The sequence below is a fragment of the Lissotriton helveticus genome, chromosome 8, assembly GCF_964261635.1.
Source record: "Lissotriton helveticus chromosome 8, aLisHel1.1, whole genome shotgun sequence".
In the NCBI taxonomy this organism is placed as follows: Eukaryota; Metazoa; Chordata; class Amphibia; order Caudata; family Salamandridae; genus Lissotriton; species Lissotriton helveticus.
Window position 1 is genome coordinate 1,582,367,689 of NC_136069.1, and position 20,305 is coordinate 1,582,387,993.

Genomic DNA, 20,305 nt, shown 5'->3' on the forward strand with positions numbered 1-20,305 from the left:
CCATCACTAAAATAATTTGTTTTCACATATCTAATTGATTGTGGTCAGTGACTAGACAAGATCTGGGTCTGCATGCTGGAGTGACACTAGACCCTCATTTTTAGGTCTGGCTTGACAGTGCAGCCGTTGCCAGACCTTACATGAGAAACAGAAAAGAGCTATAAGAAGTACAACTGATGGAGTGCCTTTGGCTTCACCCACATGTTGATTAATTTGAGCACACCATTTATTTGGGCAGAAGGTGTGTGATTCCACTGAATAAGAGTTTTTGTTGCTCTCTTTTCTGTGAGTGAAAGGTTATGCTCAGTACAGCAGGACTGCGTTGGTTGTGGTGTAAAGCCAATAATCATTGGAACAGGGTTGGCTTGCTTATTATGAGGAGTTATGACAAAGTCATAGGCCTAACATATTTATTGTGTACGGTATATATTAAAACTAAAAGACATTTACAAATGGATTGCTATTACACTGTTGAAAGCTTTCAGAGAGAGAGATGGCCATACCCCCTCTTTTTTGGAGATCAGCTTTTTTCCTGATGGTGTAGTGGGATTTCTGCCACTTAAGGGGCAAAATGGAGGTGTACTCCCCTAATGTACCCCAGAGGCAAAAATGCCTTTATTCATTCAGGGGCGAGGACACAGCCCAATGCCTGGGCAGCCACACAACCACTTCATTGCTTTGGGCGAATTTCTTCCCTGATGGTAAATTGGACTTTCCGCCCCTAGAGAGCAGATTGGGGATGAACTAATCAAATCTGCCTCGGGGGCAGGAGGACTGTCTGACCTACAGTGGATACGAACACAAGCCATGCTCATAAGGTGGCCACTCCTGCCCCCCCCCCCCCAAAAAAAAATAACTACAGCTACCATTCCCTGGCTTCTACTGAGCTTTCTGCCCTGGGAGGCAGTCAGGGGGTAAACATCCCTTATCCACTCCTTAGGGGGGCAGAAAGACTGATATGGCTAGGGCCACAGTTATTCGTCATTAGCCCAGTCTGCTTTTCTCTTTAATTATTTTGTTACCTTAGTGTGGAAGCTGTTTCCCCACATCCTGACTTAGATTTTGAAGTAGAAAATGCTTCTGATATTCAAAGCATTTTCTATTTCAGTACCAATGATGACCTGTTGATGACCTTAGCACTACAGAGGTAGTGCTGAGGATGTCAATGATTCGTCGTGAGCAGTAAATGGATTAAAGGTGAATTGTTATTAGGTAGGGTTGAAAATTGCAGCGTTTTATTACATGGAATCTCACAGATTACTGTAATAGGCTGGGATTCTTGTGTTAGTTGCCTCCTCTGACAAGCCCTGGGTGTTAGGTGATTTAACACGTGATACTCCTTGGTAGGTGATCATACTATCATCTGTACGTTGTTTGGCTCCCTGTACTTTTGTATATATTTGTGATTATTTGTGAATATTTGTTTGTGTACTTGGTGATTGCTTTTTGAGAAAGCTTATTCTCAGTACTGTAGGCCTTAATTGTTTAGGGAGGAACAGCAGTGGTAAACGCTATAGCCCTGATCAGTTCACTGTGAAAAGTTATGTTGAATGCTCTAGGTCTCATCTGTGTCTTATGAAAAGTCATGACAAAGGCAAAAGGTCCAACATAAAATTTGTGAAAACCATTTGTTAAAATCATCATGCCTTTAAGAGACTGCTGTTATTGCATTGTGTTAAAGGCTGTAGACAGGAGTTCTTTTAACATGGAATATCCTATATTGCTGTAGTAGTTGAATAATTCGTTATTGGTTAGGTTTTCTAAAACTCTAGGCTTATAAGATGTTCACAGTGAAAATGCTTGTTGACCTCTTTCAGGAGGAAATGTATATTATTTGGTCAACTGGATGCATGTATATAATTCTATTTGTATTACTATATGCCTGATAGTTGGCATGTGGGAAACTTTGTGCTCAATATAGAAGGCCTCAGTTAGTTATGGTGGCAATTGGTTTTGCCCTGACAAACGATACAGCATTTTCAGCCTTTCGGACACGCCAGAGGGCATCAAAGAACTACCCGGGAAGTAGAATAATTTCATTTAGGGAACATTGCAAGAGATTTGCTTTTGACTTTTAAAAATTGTAAATTTTCTTGTCTTGCACATTTGGTGTCTGCAGCTTGTATCCTGGGTCACATCACTAGGTGTAGCTGGCAGTTGGCCTATGTGTATTCCTCCTAGACAGACAAGGAGGGCTTTTTGTTGGCAGGATGGGCCATCAGCCCAGGATGGGAGTGGCAGACTTTTCACAGTCCCAATTAAATGTCCAAGGGTTGCCTCAGCACACACAACGCCTACTGTCACTCCAGGCAAACGGCAGCCAGGGTAGGGAAGCAGGGAATGCCAGAACCAACTGTGGGAGGAGAACTCGAAAAGTTGCTTCCACTTCAAAGCTGGCACCAGGATTAAAAATAGGAACCTCAGACCAACTCTTCATTTTCTTTCTGGTCCTGTCTGAGGCCTGGCGTGTACTTCAGAAGACTGCTGTGCTGCTTGAGACCAGCTTTGCTGCTTGAACCCTGAGCTATCAAAGTGACTCCAAGGATAGTTGACTACCCTCCATTTTCAGGGCATCAGGGACAGAAAAAGGTCCAACCATCTTGAACCTGCCATGAGCCCAGCCTGAGTGAGTCCTTAACCTCCAAGTGGCACCCATCCATTTCTGGACCCTAGGAAGAGGTGCTAAAAGTGCCCAAATAACCCAAATCCAAAACTTGGGACTTAAAACAATTCAACCAAAAAGTGCTCTGAGAACCAACAGGAGACCGGGACTTACCTGCTCACCAAACTGCCCAAGGTGCATTACCAGTCAGCCTGACCTCACAGTAGCTCCTCCATGTTCTTCTCTACAGCGGCTAATTCTGCTCAGCAGCTCCTCACAGAAGGGGTATCCTAACTCCTGGAACTCTCTTTGGCTACAGGCTGAAGTCTCATCCTCCGGGAGATTTTCAAATTCCAAAAGAGTGACAAAGTCCAAACGTAGAAATCTTCACTACGACCTCTCTGCTGCCAGCTGCCTTGACCCATTGAACTTCACCTTCTCAGATATTTCTTTTGAAAACTTCTACAAAAGTCTGAAGGTAAGCCAAGACCATGCACAATTTAACTTCGTGTATCCAAACCGCGCTCCACCGCGGTCAGCCATAACTTTTGAAAGTGGCGTGGTTGCATATGACTGGGTGTCAGCATTGGCACGTTGATCTCTTAGGCACTAGATTTAACAAACATTTTTAACAAATCATAACTCTGGTAGTACTAATTGGATGTAATTTGTTTTGGCGTAAGTGTATTTATTATATTTTATTATATTTTTCTAAATTGATGTGGGATTTTTCTTGCGTTGTATTTTTTTTCTATGAGTATTTGTGTGCTGCATAAATGCTTTACACATTGCCTCTAAGTTAAGCCTGACTGCCTTGTGTGCCAAGCTAACAGAGGGTTAAGCACAGGTTAATTTAGTGACTTTTGTGGTGCACCCTGACAAGGATTGTTGCTGTTGCTTGAGAAGGGCTCACACTACCCTCAACCAGCTACCCAATTTCGCACACCACTCATTTCATTGGCAGTGAACAGCACCCAATGTGTCCAAATCATTCTAAACCTGGTGTTCATCTTGAAATAGCATTGTTCATGGTTTATCATTTTATTACAATTCCAAGATCACCTCCAGTAATCGGAGTAATTTTGGTAGTTTTGCATTACTCCATTCACATAAAATCACAGAAAATTCAAGATTACACCAGCTTGATTTAGTATGAGTAATTTGGAATAGAAACCGTACACAGGAATGATGGAATTAGAGAGTACAAATGGCTTCTGACTGCAGGTGCTAGTGTTTTTCTGCATTTAGAGCTATTTTCTTAGCACAAAATGCATCCTGGAGTCCATTTTGGACACACGGGTGCATTTTTCACTACGAAAATAGCAGTACATGCTAAATTACTCTCTTCAAGTAATCTAGTGTAATTTTTCTGTAATTTCATAGAATTACACCACCACAAATTACGTGAATTATGCTCACCCTCACACAATACCATAACAAATTACCTAGTGTGAAGGTATTAAATTTTGATTTGTAGTTCCCTGAAGCACCCCTAATTGATATTAAATCAACTAATTTATTGGAAATCTATATTTATTTGTGCATTTCTGGTGAACCCTCTGTCTATGGGCCATTGTTAACAGAATAGGAATGCTAGCTGTCCTCAGAAACTATGGTCCCCAGGGCGCACTGCTGCGATATGCAAACATTTGTGTTAAAATATAATCCACTGTTCACAAAAAAAGAAAATGGAGAAGTACAGGCTTAGTTCTGGCAGCACAAAAGAGAGACAAGTGTCCCAAGATTTAGTTGTTACCAGCAAGAAAGAGGAACGAATCCTTGCTCCATCACCGGCATGACTCATACCATTGCTCCCAACACTTATGAATGAACAAGCGTGTTGTACTCTGATGTTTGTCCATATTACATGCTGTTGGCAATACCTAGCTTCTGCTGGTGTTCCCCAGTTTGTTTGAAAAGGCTTAACAGCTTTTACAAATGTTTTACCTTGCATATGCAAGGTCAGGTTTCAGGCGCCACAGAAACATCCAGAAAATTCACCAGAACAAGCATCAAGCAACTGGCATAGGTAACCTCAACATGAACCTTCCGGAAGACAGTTAGTTAATTATCTGCACCTTTTCCTTGTTACACACAATTAAAATGTAACCTTTATGAATGTTCTAAAGCAGTCTTATTTAAAGATTGAACACACTCCTCCCCTTCGCTTACCTCTCGCCTGCCACTTACATGTTTCCTGTCTTCAAAGGCTCTGTCTTGCCCTCTCCCTTGATCCTCCTGCTTGGATCTCACTTCAAAGAAAGTCCTCCATTAGTCTAGAACCCAGATGGAAAAAAGAACAAGAAGAAAAGGAGAGACGCAATAACAGACTTGATTTTACTATGCGCTGAACTCAGTTACAACATCGTGCTGCAAACAAAGATAACCAGTGTTTTTGTTCAACTTGCGCAAACTGTTGGAAGGGGTCTGCCAGAGATCACTTGGGTGAAGCTAACCCAGTCCAAGTTTGATAGTGGGTTTAATGCTGAAACCATACTCACTACAGTTTCAATACATTTGAGAAAGGAGCCTCTATTGACAATCTAAATGAAAAAATAACAACAAAACTAAAGGTTGGTTGATGTTTGAAAAACTTTTGTGAGGTGATACCTTAAGAGATAGAGTTAATGCTAGACTAAAGCCTTCTTATTTGTTTGTTTATTGGTATCATATCTGCCAGTACCATTCATCAGACTGGTGTGAATGCCTGCTGGTGTTGCTGTTAAGTAGATGAGCCACAGCATCTTTGACTCTACCCACTCTCTCCATCCCGACCCCCTTCCCCCTTGTATTTGTCACCACAGCAGTGGCTCCTCCTGTAAACCGAGGATAATTCTCAGGAGCATTCGGGAACTAGCGTTGTCACCCCATTGTAATAATTCGGAATCCAGGTAGGTGGCTTATGACAGTGATTTTGTGTTACACTAAAATCACAAATAAGTTATCTGAGACCAATTCAAGTGTTTTAAAATTCTCCTTAGGTTTCAAATTAGCTGCTTTTCCTTTTTTCTAAATTTAAATGCCCTTTGACCTATGCCATGGAAGTGGAGAGTATAAATGTAGATAACCTCATCTAGGCTGAGTTGCAGAAACTCTGAAAGGAGAGGGAGCTACATACAGGAAAGACAGCCACAAAGATGACCCTTCTCCTCAGCTCTATGAGGAAGTCACTAGGATACATTCCCAACTTGATGATTCTGAGAATCAGGACCCTTACAATGTGTATCCTGATGAGGGGGTAACTTGATTTGGGAATGTTAGGTGACCTGGCTGTATGCCCTGAGCAGAAGCTCCCAGAAGAGGGCGACCATCTGTCCAGCGAAAGAAATCCCTGAGTGAGCATTGAAAGCAGTGTGTCTTTAAAGGGGCTGTCACCAGAGGGCCTGGAGGACGGGCAGTCAGAAAGGAAGGTGAAGCTGCAGTTGGCTAAAATGAGATTAGAGGCAGAAGAAAAGAAGGCCGAGAATGGTGGCAGCTTACCTGTAGTGTCTGAATGTGATAAGAAGGTCCTAAAGTCAAAGACCTGGTGCCCAACTATGTGGCCAGAGATAATACTAATAAATGGCTTGTACATTTGAGGTAGCCCCAAGGGTGCACAACTTTCCAGAGGAGTATGGGGGGGTTGCTTGTGGAAGCATATGCCTACAGTGTGGAGGGATTCACTACTCACACTAACAGTAAATGACTAGACCAAGTGTGCCCCCATGAAAACCATCCTTGTCACCAATTCTGGGCTAAGCCCTGGAAATACCACCAGAGGTTCAGGTACAGTCAAAAACTCCCAAATCGATTATAATGGGCTGTACAACCTGATTCTGAGGTATCAACTACTTAATATTTGTTTTACAGAGCTGCGCCACAACCTGATAGATAGCAAGCTTGCTGGTCCCAGGAAGCTTGCTGAGGATGCCGAGCTCTGGGTTGGTATTAGGGTATCCAAGAAGGCATCGGAGGTGAGACTCTCAAAGGGGTGGTCAGGGTTCCCAACAGAGAAGGAGGGGGAGATAAAAGCAAAAATGAGTTCTCACAAGGGCCTAAAAATTGGTTGCAGGAGAAAGGGTACCTTTCCCAGTTCCTAAGTGCTACGAGTGCTACTATTATGGGTACATCAAGGGAGATACTAATTAGTCCAAGAGAGCACAGGCCAGCCAGTGGTGGGCAGTCCCAGGGGTTGGCTAGTGTTTCATTTTGTGAGGAAATGGCCCCAGTAAGTGGGGGGGGGCAGCTGAGGTTACTTTAGTGCCCCTGCGTGATGGTACCTAAAGCCCAAAGGCCTGCCTATGCATCCAAGTATAGACACTGGGTCAAAGTCAATGGGCAGAGAGTGGAGGCTCTGAAAGACACAGGAGTCAGAATGACTACTGCCAAGTGTCATCCGGTGTCCTCAGACAAGGTGATACCCAATACATTGCACCAGATTGTAGTAGCAGAAAACCAAGAGCAACTACCCAGTATCTCTCTTTCCCTTCTAGTTAGGGGAAGTTTTAGGTTATCTTTGGGTAGCTGTGAGCCCTGCTATGCCTGTGGAGTATTTGCTAGGGAATTACATGAAGCACACTGCCTGGAAGGAAGTGGAACTCTGGTTGATCCTGGAAGTATTGGGGTTGCCTGAGTGGGTTTGAGCAACCACTCGGTCCATTGCTGCCTGAAAGGAGAATTAGGAGCGCATGGAAACCTAGCCCAGGCAGCGGCAGGGAAAGGGAAGACAGGGGACATGGGAAACCAGCCACTTAGACTCCCCCAACATACTGGTGGATGGTGGGGCAGAGGACGTGGCCCCGGAGCTGACCGGAGCTGACCGGAGAGGACATTGCCTCTCTAGGTGACCTTCCTGAGCTTGCTTGGTGGCAATTTAAGGGTTGGTCCACCACTGAGGAATTCTGCAAATCACAAGAGTATGCCTAACCCTAGAGGGGCTGAGGTGGCAGGACGAAGCCTAAGCAGCAGTAAACACCTCTGGAGATCATGGTATTTACTGGGAGAACAAACTATTTCGCAGTCCGCCTAAGGTTCTTGTGCATGTGACAGCAAGTAGGATGATGGGCCCCGAGTGTTGCAGGGCCTGCCTACTGGGTCTGTCTCATGAGATAACCTTGGCAGGACACGACCATTGACAGGCTTGTTACCCACTTTTACGTGCCCTGGATGAGACAACCTCAGATGCTTTCTGTAGGACTTGTCTCACCTACAAAGAAAGTAGGATGACAGGGAAGAAGCTCAAGGCTCCCTTGACTCCCATGCCTGTCATTGGCTTCCCCTTTGAAAGGGTTGTCATAGATATTGGTGGACCCTGGGACCCCAAAACTGCCTTGGTCAACAAGTTTGTCCTGGTGTAGGTGGACCATGCCACACAGTACCCAGATAGGGTTAACAGCAAAACACACAAGATGATGGACGGAATGTTGCACAATGGCAAAACAGTCACCCCCAGTCACAGATCTGGGTTTAATCCATCATTATTTTGCTCACCAAGCCACCGCAGTTCAGACATGGCCATATGCAAATCAGCCTTGACCCTGTACCTCATGGGAACAGTCCAGCCCGAACTGCCAAGCCATGTCTTCCCTGGACCGGAATAAAGCATCCTAGGACTGGTTTCTGGCTATCAGCCGTCTTCATCCAGGATAGCTTGACCAGTGGTGTAGTGAGCACGGGACCCATGTCTGGGCATACCCTTCCCACATAGGGTGAACAGCAAAACACACAAGATGATGGACGGAATGTTGCACAATGGCAAAACATTCACCCCCAGTCACAGATCTGGGTTTAATACATCGTTATTTTGCTCACCAAGCCACCGCAGTTCAGACATGGCCATATGCAAATCAGCCTTGACCCTGTACCTCATGGGAACAGTCCAGCCGGAACTGCCAAGCCATGTCTTCCCTGGACCGGAATCAATCATCCTAGGACCGGTTTCTGGCTATCAGGTCAAGGCTGATTTGCATATGGCCATGTCTGAACTGGGGTGGCTTGGTGAGCAAAATAACGATGGATTAAACCCAGTTCTGTGACTGGGGGTGAATGTTTTGCCATTGTGCAACATTCCGTTCATCATCTTGTGTGTTACACAGTACCCAGAGGCCATCCCTCTGAGGGTCATCATTGCACCTGCAGTGGGTATGGCCCTGAGGGGAATCATATCTAAGTGGGTTCCTACAAGAAAGTCAAACAGGGATACCAACATCATGTCTGCATACAGGATGTCAATGTGGGAGGAATGTTGAATAACCTACACATGCTCAACACCTTACCACCTCCAGACTAATGGACTGGTTGAGAGGTTCAACAAGGCCCTCAAAGGCATGATTATGGGCCTACCACAGCTGATGAAGCAGAAGTGGGACATCCTTTTGCCCTGCCTACTCTTTTCATATAGGAAAGTACCACAAAAAAGAGCAGGGTTCAGTCCTTTTGAACTACTCTATGGTCTCCCTCTAAGGAGTGCTCTCAGCGTGTAGATGGAGGGGTAGGAGCAAGTCCCCAAGAAACCCCTCCAGGACATGGTTAGCTACATGCTGGCCTTCCGCAACCAAATGCAGAATTTCTGGAAAAAGGCTTCCAGAGAACCTAACAGCTAGCTAGGAGGTTATGAAGCAATCACATGACCAGAAGGCCACTTTATTTGAGCCTTTTAGCCTGGCCAGAAATGGTGGATCATGAAGCCAGTTGAACCCATAGCCTTCCAAGATCATTTAACAGGGCCCTATGAGATGATTCAGCGGAAGGGGCAGGCCATCTACCTACCTACCTGGTGGACCTCAAGATCTCCATCTCAATACCCTGAAGCCCAACTATGAGAGGTCTGAGATCACCATGTTGTTGGTGCCATTTGATGGAGTAGAGGAAAAGTATGAACCTCTCCTTGATCCCCTTTCATCCAAGAAGAAAGATGGGTAGGTTGAGGATGTCCACCTCTCCCCTACTCCTCTGACCCAAGGGCAGCAGAGGACAGTTTGCTTTTTTTTCCCTCTCCCCTTGGGCGTTCACACATATGTATCCACAATATTGAAACTGGTGGCAGTACCCCTGTAAAAAACAAAACTCACAGACTGTCAGACAAGGTGAGGGCCAACATCTGGGAGGAGGTCTGCAAGGTGCTGGAGTTGGGAATGAGTGAGCTCCCAGTTCCATGGGCCAGCCCAGTGGTGCTGCTTCCAAAGGCTACCCCGCCGGGAACCACACCAGAGCTCAATGTATGTGAGGACTACTGGTCCTCAAATCAGTCACAACGATTGATGCTCTCTCCCCATTCCCTGAGATGATGAGCTCCTTCTTGATCGATTAGGGGCTGCAAGTCCTTGAGTACTTTTGACTTGACCTCAGGGTACTGGAAGATTGCCCTAACTGAGGGGGCTAAAAACAGATCTGTATTTTCCACACAAGAGGTCCATTTCCAATTCAAGGTAATGCCCTTTGGCCCGAAGAATTCCCCTGTTACTCTCCAGAGGCCGGTGAACCAGGTTTTGGAGGAAATTAACGCCTGCAGTGCAGATTATCTGGATGACATATCTGTCTTCAAAAGCAACCAGGAGAACTACCCGCTTCACCCCAGGAATTACCCCAGGCTCTGCAACAGACAGCCCTGACTATCAAGGCCAGAAAGTGCCGAAAAGGGCAGGTGTCTGTGTTATACTTGGGACACCTGGAGGGCATAGGTAAGTTGAAGCCACTCCAGGCCAAGATAAAAAACCCTCACAGCCTGGGAGCCCCTCAAAACGAAGGCAGAAGTGAGGTCCTTCCTGGGCCCCACTCGTTACTACAAAGGGTATGGCACCATTGTTGCCCACTTGACTGAGCTGACTTCAAAAAATCAGCCAAGAAAGTTGATCTGGACTGAGACCTGCCAGAAAACCTTCGACTCCCTAAAACAGGTAATGTGTATAGCCCCTGTACTCAGGGCCCCTGACTTTTCCAAGGGATTTGTTGTGCAAGCTGATGCCTCAATATGCAGCATAAGGGCAGTATTGTCACTGTTAAATGAAGAGGGCCAAGACCAAAAAGTAGCTTTTATTAGTGGACGGTTACTTCCCCGGGACAGAGATGGAGTCCTATAGAGAGAGTAGCCTTTGCTGTGGTCTGGGCGCAGAAGAAGCTGAGGCGGTACCTGTTTGGGGCTCACTTCCAGGTTCAGACAGATCATAGGCCTCTCAGATGGTTAATGTAGAGAATTTCAAATTGTTGAGGATCAGATCATACAATTATTGATGATCTGTCCATGTTTTTCCACCTTAGTGATGAAAAGTCCCAGGAGATTGGGTAGTTCTCCCCATTTTCAACGGGGGACACATGTTAGATCTGTTAGTCTAAGGGTAGCCTTCCCCCAAACATATTGTCCTCACCTTTTCTATTTTTGCTGATCTCATTTTTGTTGGCCATAGGACTTTGTGCAGTTTACCACTGCTAACAAGTGCTAAAGGGCCTGTCCTCACGACTTAACATGGTAACATTGGCTTATCTCCAATTGGCATATTTGATTTACTTATAAGTCCCTAGTAAAGTGGTACTAAAAGTACCAAGGGCCTGTAAATTAAATGCTATCATGGGTCAGCAGTACATATTATACCACCCACTTAAGCATTCCCTTCAAACATGTCTCACGCCTGCAATTGCAGCCTGTGTGTGCAGTTTTAAACTACCATTTCAACCTGGCAAATTAAACCCTTTGCTAGGCCCAAACCTTCCTTTTTAATACATACATGCCACCCCTACTTAGGCACTGTCATCCAAGAGGGAAGGGTGCAGTGCATTTAAAAAGTTGGACATGCACTTTAAAGCTTTACATGTCCTGGTAGTGAAAAACTCTTAACTCAGTTTTCAACTACTGCAAGGCCTACCTCTCACATAGGACAAAATTGGAGTTGTATTATTACATGTAATAAGCTGTAACTTCCAAATGGGAACAGGTACCCAGTTTTTGTTTGGTATCTGTGGAGCTGTAATTAAAAACCCTCTTTTAAGGTAAAGCCTTATTTTAAATTACAATTTCAAAATGCAACTTTTAGAAATTTGGTATTTTCCTGTCTTAGCCATTTAGTGCCTATAGCCTGTCTCTCGGCCACATGACTGAGTGGAGCTGACAGTTGGGCTTTCTGTATTCCTCCTCGACAGCCTCACACAATACAGGGCTTAGGTAAGCTGAATGGGCCATCACTGGCAGGATAAGAGGGAGAGCTGGGCACAGTCTACTTACACTTGAATAGCCTGTGCCCAGACTCCACAAAAAGGGCTGCATATCCCCCAGTAGTTAGTCTAGAGCCAGGGCAAGGGACGCAGGAAACCTGTGCAAATCAAAAAGAAACCTCCAGAAGCTTCTTCCACTTCAAAGGAGCCACATGGTATAAATATTGGATCTCAGCCACCAACTCTTCAGTATGATTCTGGACCTGTGGAGACTTCACCAAGAAGGACTCCTGTGCTGCTGAAAGGACTTCAACTACCCTGGACTGCTGCCTGGCTGGTCTATTGGCATGCTGTACTGCTGCCTTGTTGGATTGCTGCCCTGCTGCTCTCCTGCTGAGTCAGCAGGATTGGAACTACATCTGAACCCAGGACTCCCAACGTGACTCTAAATGCTAGTCTGCTGCCCTCCTGTTCAGAGCCACAGATAAATAACAATGTCACAACTACCTGAAACAGTGCCTAAATCCAGCTGGAGACAGCACGCCGACTACCAGGTGATGCCCCTCAGATCCTGAACCCTTAGGTGTGGCTCAGAGAGGCTGAATTTGGGCTCTTCAGATTCACAAATGGTCCCATTGGCACTGGAACCTTCTCACTTGCCCAGCCCTCCTACGTAAAGCTCCATCAACCCATCTCTTCACTCTACAGCATTGACCGCTCACATGAAGTGCCCCCACGCATCTCCGCCCGCCTGCTCGCGATGGCAACAGGACCTGAACAGTACAGTGACAACCGTCCATGATTCCTGGCTTGCTCTTAATGCTACAATTATGACCATCCACAACGCTTCTAATTTCTTTGCGGTTTCCTTCACAGTCAACAGAACTGAAGGTGACTTTTAAGTGGGACTAACCTGGTCCCTGTGTTCGACCCATCTTCATCGTGGTCGGCCTGAACTTCCAGGTTTTCTCCCGGTTTCACACCACTGAGGGCCACAAGAGGTGCTTTGGGCCTTTTGACACTATTTCCACTTAAATCTTTGAAATTACACATATCCGCTTCTACTGCTTGCATTTACATCCATTTGGTCTTTTTTTTATTTATTTCATTATGCTCTATTAGTCTAAATTGATATGTGATTTTTCTTGTGTTGGGTTTTCACATTATTACTGTTTGAAGTGCTGCATGAAAGCTTTACACATTGTCTCTATGTTATGCCTGACTGCTCTGTGCCAAGCTACCAGAGGGTTGAGCACAAGCTAATTTGGGGTTTGCTTGTGCCTCACCCTGACAAGGATTGAGGTTGCTGCTTGAGTAGGGCTTCACCCCCCTCAACAGTTAACCCAATTCAGCAGAAATGACAGTAGTCATCCTGGGAAGTTCTCAAACAGGTCAGCACTTAAATTCCTCGCTTCAGAAAGACCAACATAGCTTTGGATAAGATATCCAATACATGTTGACTTATTTACTTTAAGTATGATCTTTGTATATTCTATCTCGGCGAATACATCCTTTAAATCCATATATACAAAAATGTAGTTAGGCTTCCCAATATTTGCAGCCTGATTCTGCCAGGTCAGCAAATCCTTCATTGACAATTCCCAAACTAACTTGAGCTATAGCTCCATCCTTAATACTTTGTGAAGTGTAGAGGCCCACAGCTGAATATGCACTCAAAGCGAAATGCTGTATTTTGGCCAAGGAAAGCTGAAGAGCAACTAATTTTTACATTTCAACAAAATAGAGGTGGTTTCTGTGTATAAATGTGTGTGCCTCTCAATAGACAGCTGCCTTTCATGGAAAAAAGTTTACTATAACTGCTTTGGCAGAAGATTTGGCCTATTTCAATGTGAAATGTAGTGTTCATTCATTGTTTGCCTATTAGAATGCACAGATGTCTAAGGTCTCCCCTGCAGCAGCACATGGGGCTCACGCCTGGTTGATGGAATGTGGCCCGGCTTTGGAAGGACAGGGCCCCACATGGTGTGTCTTTATCAATAGTGCTCTTGTTCCCCTGCAATGCCATGACCACCAGAGTTCAAGTGCCCCGGGGGCGCAGTTGACATTTGCGATACAGCTGGCACACATGAAGAACCAGCATTATCTTCAGAGGGCATTCCCTCATTTGCATGGGGAAATGGCAATCCCATGGACCCCCCAGACATCCCCTTTCAGGCGGGTGTGGTCACTCACTGCACCGGCTTGCAAGGGGATCTCAAGTCCTCCTTCAAAGTGAAGGTGTGTTCCTGCCTGCACTTTGAAAACACTGGGTGGCTTCAAACCAGACGCTCCGTTTTTCACAGGAATGCACTGGTCCCAGGGCAGAGCAAGTTTGCAGCTGCCCTGGGGGCAGAGCATTTACCATAATGCAGCGCATTTTCATTGTTTGCCTTGGGTGCACCTTAGGCGCAAACAATGAAAATGTGCCTTCTGCATAATACGGGCCCAGGCATGTTCTCTCTTCCTTGGTCAAGAAGGATTACTGGTTCTGTGCTACTACTGTTGTTTGGGGAAAGTACTTCAAATTCACTATTGTATGGAGGAGTCCCAAATCATTATCTTTAAATGTACAGTCAAAGCACAGCTCACCTATTGCACATTCCCTTGCTCTGACCTGATCTCTCATTCTCTCTGCCTGCTAATTTAAATCAGATTTCTCTTTTGAATTACATGGTCCCCTGAATCACTGAATAGGAGACCATGCCATGCAGAGGACTTAACGTATCCCTTTGAGGACCCCTCTGCAATACAATGGCATATGTTTGTGAAATTCATTTAATGTGGAAATAAATTGGATGTAAAGTTCAGAAATGGCAGATGCTTAAGGGCATATTTCCATCTGTGCCAATACACAAGTCCTGTAAAGAGATTCTAAACAGACTTCTACCAGCAAGTTTCCACTTGAATGTATGTGAAGACATTAGGAGGGTTTGTAGGTGAATGCTGCATAGGTGATGCAGAACAAAATTGTACTCATTTGTAGAAGGGCACAAAAGAAAGATTCTGCAAGAAGATAATGTGTAACCTATATTAGCAGAAGCAATAAATGAGCCACGGGAAACTATGTTTAAATCAGTAAACCAAAGCATCAGGTTAGCAAGAATATGACGCTGGAGTCGCCAACATATCAATAAACATGAGGAAGCTGCAAAGACCAAAGGCTTGAGCTAATACCACTGTGAAAGGGAGGAGCGCAACCTGCCTCACTAAGTTAGTCACTTGCAATCGATGGTCAGATAATATTCACTGCAACGTGCAGATCAAAGTTGGAAAGCAGCTCTGTAGGGTGTTGACAAAGGAACTCTGGCATAGTGATAGAAAAATGCTGGTTTCACAGCATACCTAGCCTCCAACCCTCCAAAGCAAGCAGACCTTCAGGAAAGGTCATGAAGCAGAAGGGTTATAGCCCCATGTGGCTCCAGCCAAAGTCCATTACACTCCCTCACTAAAGGTCAGCTGATGCAATATGTGGACACAATAGATGTTTCATGGCCTTAGTCCAAGCCAGGTCCGTCTTGCCTCCACTCTCATTGGCTGAGTCACTGAAAGGCTTAGCCAACATGGGGAGTAGGCAGGAACTTGGGGGTTGGAAAAGTGAAGAGAGAGGAGGAGGGGCTTGCTTCACCTCACCCAATCAACAACTGAAAATACTGTTACTAACCTATCCATGATCACCACACTTCACCATCACTAAAATAATTTGTTTTCACATATCTAATTGATTGTGGTCAGTGACTAGACAAGATCTGGGTCTGCATGCTGGAGTGACACTAGACCCTCATTTTTAGGTCTGGCTTGACAGTGCAGCCGTTGCCAGACCTTACATGAGAAACAGAAAAGAGCTATAAGAAGTACAACTGATGGAGTGCCTTTGGCTTCACCCACATGTTGATTAATTTGAGCACACCATTTATTTGGGCAGAAGGTGTGTGATTCCACTGAATACGAGTTTTTGTTGCTCTCTTTTCTGTGAGTGAAAGGTTATGCTCAGTACAGGAGGACTGAGTTGGTTATGGTGTAAAGCCAATGATCATTGGAATAGGTTTGGCTTGCTTATTGTGAGGAGTTATGACAAAGTCAATAGGCCTAACATATTTATTGTGTAAGGCATATGCTAAAACTAAAAGACATTTACAAATGGATTGCTATTACACCGTTGAAAGCTTTCAGAGAGGATTTGAGGATTTCTTCACATGGAATCGCAGACTACAGTCATTTAGTGTATTTTTGTAATTTTATGACTGTATGCCGGACAGTTGCATTGTGGAAGCATCTGTACTCAATTGATCACGGCAGTAGGCCTGAGTTTGTTATGATGATGGCAAATCTGCCAGGTTTGGTAGGTTTCCTTGGGTGGGTCTCAAGCCCATGGGATAGGCGGAACGTGAGCCTTATCGCCCACACTCCATGCTTGTGTTTCCAAAACAAAAATTGGATGTCTAGTTGGCTTTATGCCTTCCAAGGGTCAGACTGGAGGTACACTCTCTCAATCTGCCCCGTGGGAGGACTACTGGACCTGTTCTGGGGTGAGAGCACAGCCCAAGGTATGGGCAGATGGCCAAACCCCTTCTTTTTTGGAGATCAGCTTTTTTCCTGGTGGTGTAGTGGGCTTTCTGCCACTTAAGGGGCAACATGGAGGTGTACTCCCCTAATGTACCCCAGGGGCAAAAAAAACCTTTATTCCTTCTACGGTGAGGGCACAGCCCAATGCCTGGGCAGCCACACAACCACTTCATTGTTTTGGGCAAATTTCTTCCCTGATGATAAATTGGACTTTCTGCCCCTAGAGAGCAGATTGGGGATGAACTAATCAAATCTACCTCGGGGGGCAGGAGGACTGTCTGACCCACAGTGGATAAGAACACAAGCCATGCTCATAAGGTGGCCACACCCGACCCCCCCAAAAAATAACTACAGCTACTATTCTCTGGCTTCTACTGAGCTTTCTGCCCAGGAGGGCAGACAGGGGGTAAACATTCCATATCCACTCCGTAGGGGGGCAGAAAGACTGACATGGCTGGGTTGGGGAGGCATGGAGGTCCCTTACCTCCCCAAGAAAAAAAGTGCCTCTACTAAAGCCATGGAGTCTAGTGGGATTTCTGACCCCCCCCACTCCTCCCGCAATCACTATTCCTGCTGGTTTAGTGGTGTGAAAGAACCTCCTTGGGGATCACTTGCCCAGCGTGATCCCCAAGCAGGGATCCACCAGGGAAAGGCAGCGCTGGGAGTGTAACATTGTATTCTTTTCAATGCTGCCTCTCCCATGGTGATACGTGCTAGGGCCATAGTTATACGTCATTAGCGCAGTCTGCTTTTCTCTTTTATTTTTCTGTTACCTCAGTGTGGAAGCTGTTTTCCCACATCCTGACTTTGATTTTGAAAAAGAAAATGCTTCTGATTTTCAAAGCAGAAAAATTTCTTTTTCAGTACCAATGATGACCTTTTGAGGACCTTAGCACTACAGAGGTAGTGCTGAGGATGTCAATGATTAGTCGTGAGCACTAAATGGATTAAAGGTGAATTGGATTCTTGTGTTAGTTGCCTCCTCTGACAAGCACTGGGTGTTAGGTGATTTAACCTGTGATACTCCTTGGTAGGTGATCATACTATCATCTGTACGTTGTTTTGCTCCCTGTACTTTTGTATATATTTTTTATTATTTGTGAATATTTGTTTGTGTACTTGGTGATTGCTTTTTGAGAAAGCTTATTCTCAGTACTGTAGGCCTTAATTGTTTAGGGAGGAACAGCAGTGGTAAACGCAATAGCCCTGATCAGTTCACTGTGAAAAGTTATGTTGAATGCTCTAGGTCTCATCTGTGTCTTATGAAAAGTCATGGCAAAGGCAAAAGGTCCAACATACTTATTGTGAAAATCATTTGTTAAAATCAACATGCCTTTTAGAAACTGTTGTAATTGCATTGTGTTAAAGGCTGTTGACAGGAGTTCTTTTAACATGGAATATCATATATTACTGTAGTAGTTGAAGAATTCGTTATTGGTTAGGTTTTCTGAAACTCTAGGCTTATAAGATGTTCACAGTGAAAATGCTTGTTGACCTCTTTCAGGAGGAAATATATATGATTTGGCCAACTGGACGTATGTATATAATTCTAATTGTATTACTATATGCCTGATAGTTGGCTTGTGGGAAAGTTTGTGCTCAATATAGAAGGCCTCAGTTTGTCATGGTGGCAATTAGTTTTGCCCTGACAAAAGATACAGCATTTTCAGACTTTCGGACACGTCAGAGGACATCAAAGAACTACCCGGGAAGTAGAATAATTTCATTTTGGGACCATTGCAAGAGATTTGCTTTTGACTTTTAAAAATTGTACATTTTCTTGTCTTGCACATTTGGTGTCTGCAGCTTGTATCCTGGGTCACATGACTAGGTGTAGCTGGCAGTTGGCCTATGTGTATTCCTCCCAGAGAGACAAGGAGGGCTTGTTGTTGGCGGGATGGGCCATCAGCCCAGGATGGGAGTGGCAGACTTTTTCACAGTCCCAATTAAATGTCCAAGGGTTGCCTCAGCACACACAAAGCCTATTGTGACTCCAGGCAAATGGCAGCCAGGGTAGGGAAGCAGGGAATGCCAGAACCAACTGTGGGAGGAGAACTCCAAAAGTTTCTTCCACTTCAAAGCTGGCACCAGGATTAAAAATAGGAACCTCAGACCAACTCTTCAGTTTCTTTCTGGTCCTGTCTGAGGCCTGGTGTGTACTTCAGAAGACTGCCGTGCTGCTTGAGACCAGCTTTGCTGCTTGAAACCAGAGCTATCAAAGTGACTCCAAGGATAGTTGACTACCCTCCCTTTCAGAGCAGGGACAGAAAAAGGTCCAACCATCTTGAACCTGCCACGGGCCCAGCCTGAGTGAGTCCTTACCCTCCAAGTGGCACCCATCCAATTCTGGACCCTAGGAAGAGGTGCTAAAAGTGCCCAAATAGCCCAAATCCAAAACTTGGGACTTAAAACAATTCAGCCAAAAAGTGCTCTGAGAACCAACAGGAGACCGTGACTTACCTGCTCACCAAACTGCCCAAGGTGCATTACCAGTCAGCCTGACTTCACAGTAGCTCCTCCATGTTCTTCTCTACAGCAGCTAATTCTGCTCAGCAGCTCCTCACAGAAGGGGTATCCTAACTCCTGGAACTCTCTTTGGCTACAGGCTGAAGCCTCATCCTCCAGGAGATTTTCAAATTCCAAAAGAGTGACAAAGTCCAAATGTAGAAATCTTCACTACGACCTCTGCAAGCTCTACCTCCTCTGCTGCCGGCTGCCTTGACCCATTGAACTTCACCTTCTCAGATATTTCTTTTGAAAACTTCTTCAAAAGTCTGAAGGTAAGCCAAGACCAGGCACAATTCAACTTTGTGTATCCAAACCGCGCTCCATCGCAGTCAGCTGTAACTTTTGAATGTGGCGCGGTTGCATATGACTGGGTGTCAGCATTGGCACGTTGATCTCTTAGGCACTAGATTTCACAAACATTTTGAACAAATCATAACTCTGGTAGTACTAATTGGATTTAATTTGTTTTGGTGTCATTTTATTTATTATATTTTATTATATTTTTGTAAATTGATGTGGGATTTTTCTTGTGTTGTATTTGTATTTTATGAGTATTTGTGTGCTGCATAAATGCTTTACACATTGCCTCTGAGTTAAGCCTGACTGCCTTGTGTGCCAAGCTAACAGAGGGTTAAGCACAGGTTAATCTAGTGACTTTTGTGGTTCACCCTGACAAAGATTGTTGCTGTTGCTTGAGATGGGCTCACACTACCCTAAACCAGCTACCCAATTTCGCACACCACTCATTTAATTGGCAGTGAACAGCACCCAATGTGTCCAACACATTCTAAACCTGGTGGTCATCTTGAAATAGCATTGTTCATAGTTTATCATTTTATTACAATTCCAAGATCACCTCCAGCAATCGGAGTAATTTTGGTAGTTTTGCATTACTCCATTGACATAAAATCACAGAAAATTCAAGATTACACCAGCTTGATTTAGTATGAGTGATTTGAAATAGAAACCTTACACAGGAATGATGGAATTAGAGAGTACAAATGGCTTCTGACTGCAGGTGCTAGTGTTTTTCTGCATTTAGAGCTTTTTTCTTAGCACAAAATGCATCCTGGAGTCCATTTTGGACACAAGTGTGCATTTTTCACTACGAAAATTGCAGTACATGCTAAATTACACTCTTCAAGTAATCTAGTGTAATTTTTCTGTAATTTCAAAGAATTACACTACAACAAATCACGTGAATTATGCTCACCCTCACACAATACCATAACAAATTACCTAGTGCGAAGGTATTAAATTGTGATTTGGAGTTCCCCGAAGCACCCCTTAATTGATATTAAATCAACTAACTTAATGAAAATCTTCTATATTTCTTTATGCATTACTGGTGAACCCTCTGTCCATGGGCCATTGTTAACAGAATAGGAATGCTAGCTGTCCTCAGAAACTATGGTCCCCATTGCGCACTGCTGCGATATGCAAACATTTGTGTTAAAATATAATCCACTGTCCACAAAAAAAAGAAAATGGAGAAGTGCAGGCTTAGTT

At 44.6% G+C, this 20,305-nt stretch overlaps 1 protein-coding gene across 2 annotated transcripts in view; it reads left to right on the forward strand.

Annotated features, from left to right (window-relative positions):
* The first annotated feature begins 2,319 nt into the window (after positions 1 to 2,319).
* The window catches only part of LOC144773527 (solute carrier organic anion transporter family member 2B1-like), a 477,218-nt gene continuing 459,232 nt past the window's right edge, over positions 2,320 to 20,305 (forward strand). Inside the window, exon 1 of one of the 2 annotated variants that reach the window (XM_078658588.1) lies at positions 2,320 to 3,080. The gene's annotated coding sequence lies outside the window, so the exon portion shown is untranslated. Of the gene's footprint in view, positions 3,081 to 18,477; positions 19,069 to 20,305 lie in introns of those variants that run through there. The other variant, XM_078658589.1, reaches the window with a different exon arrangement.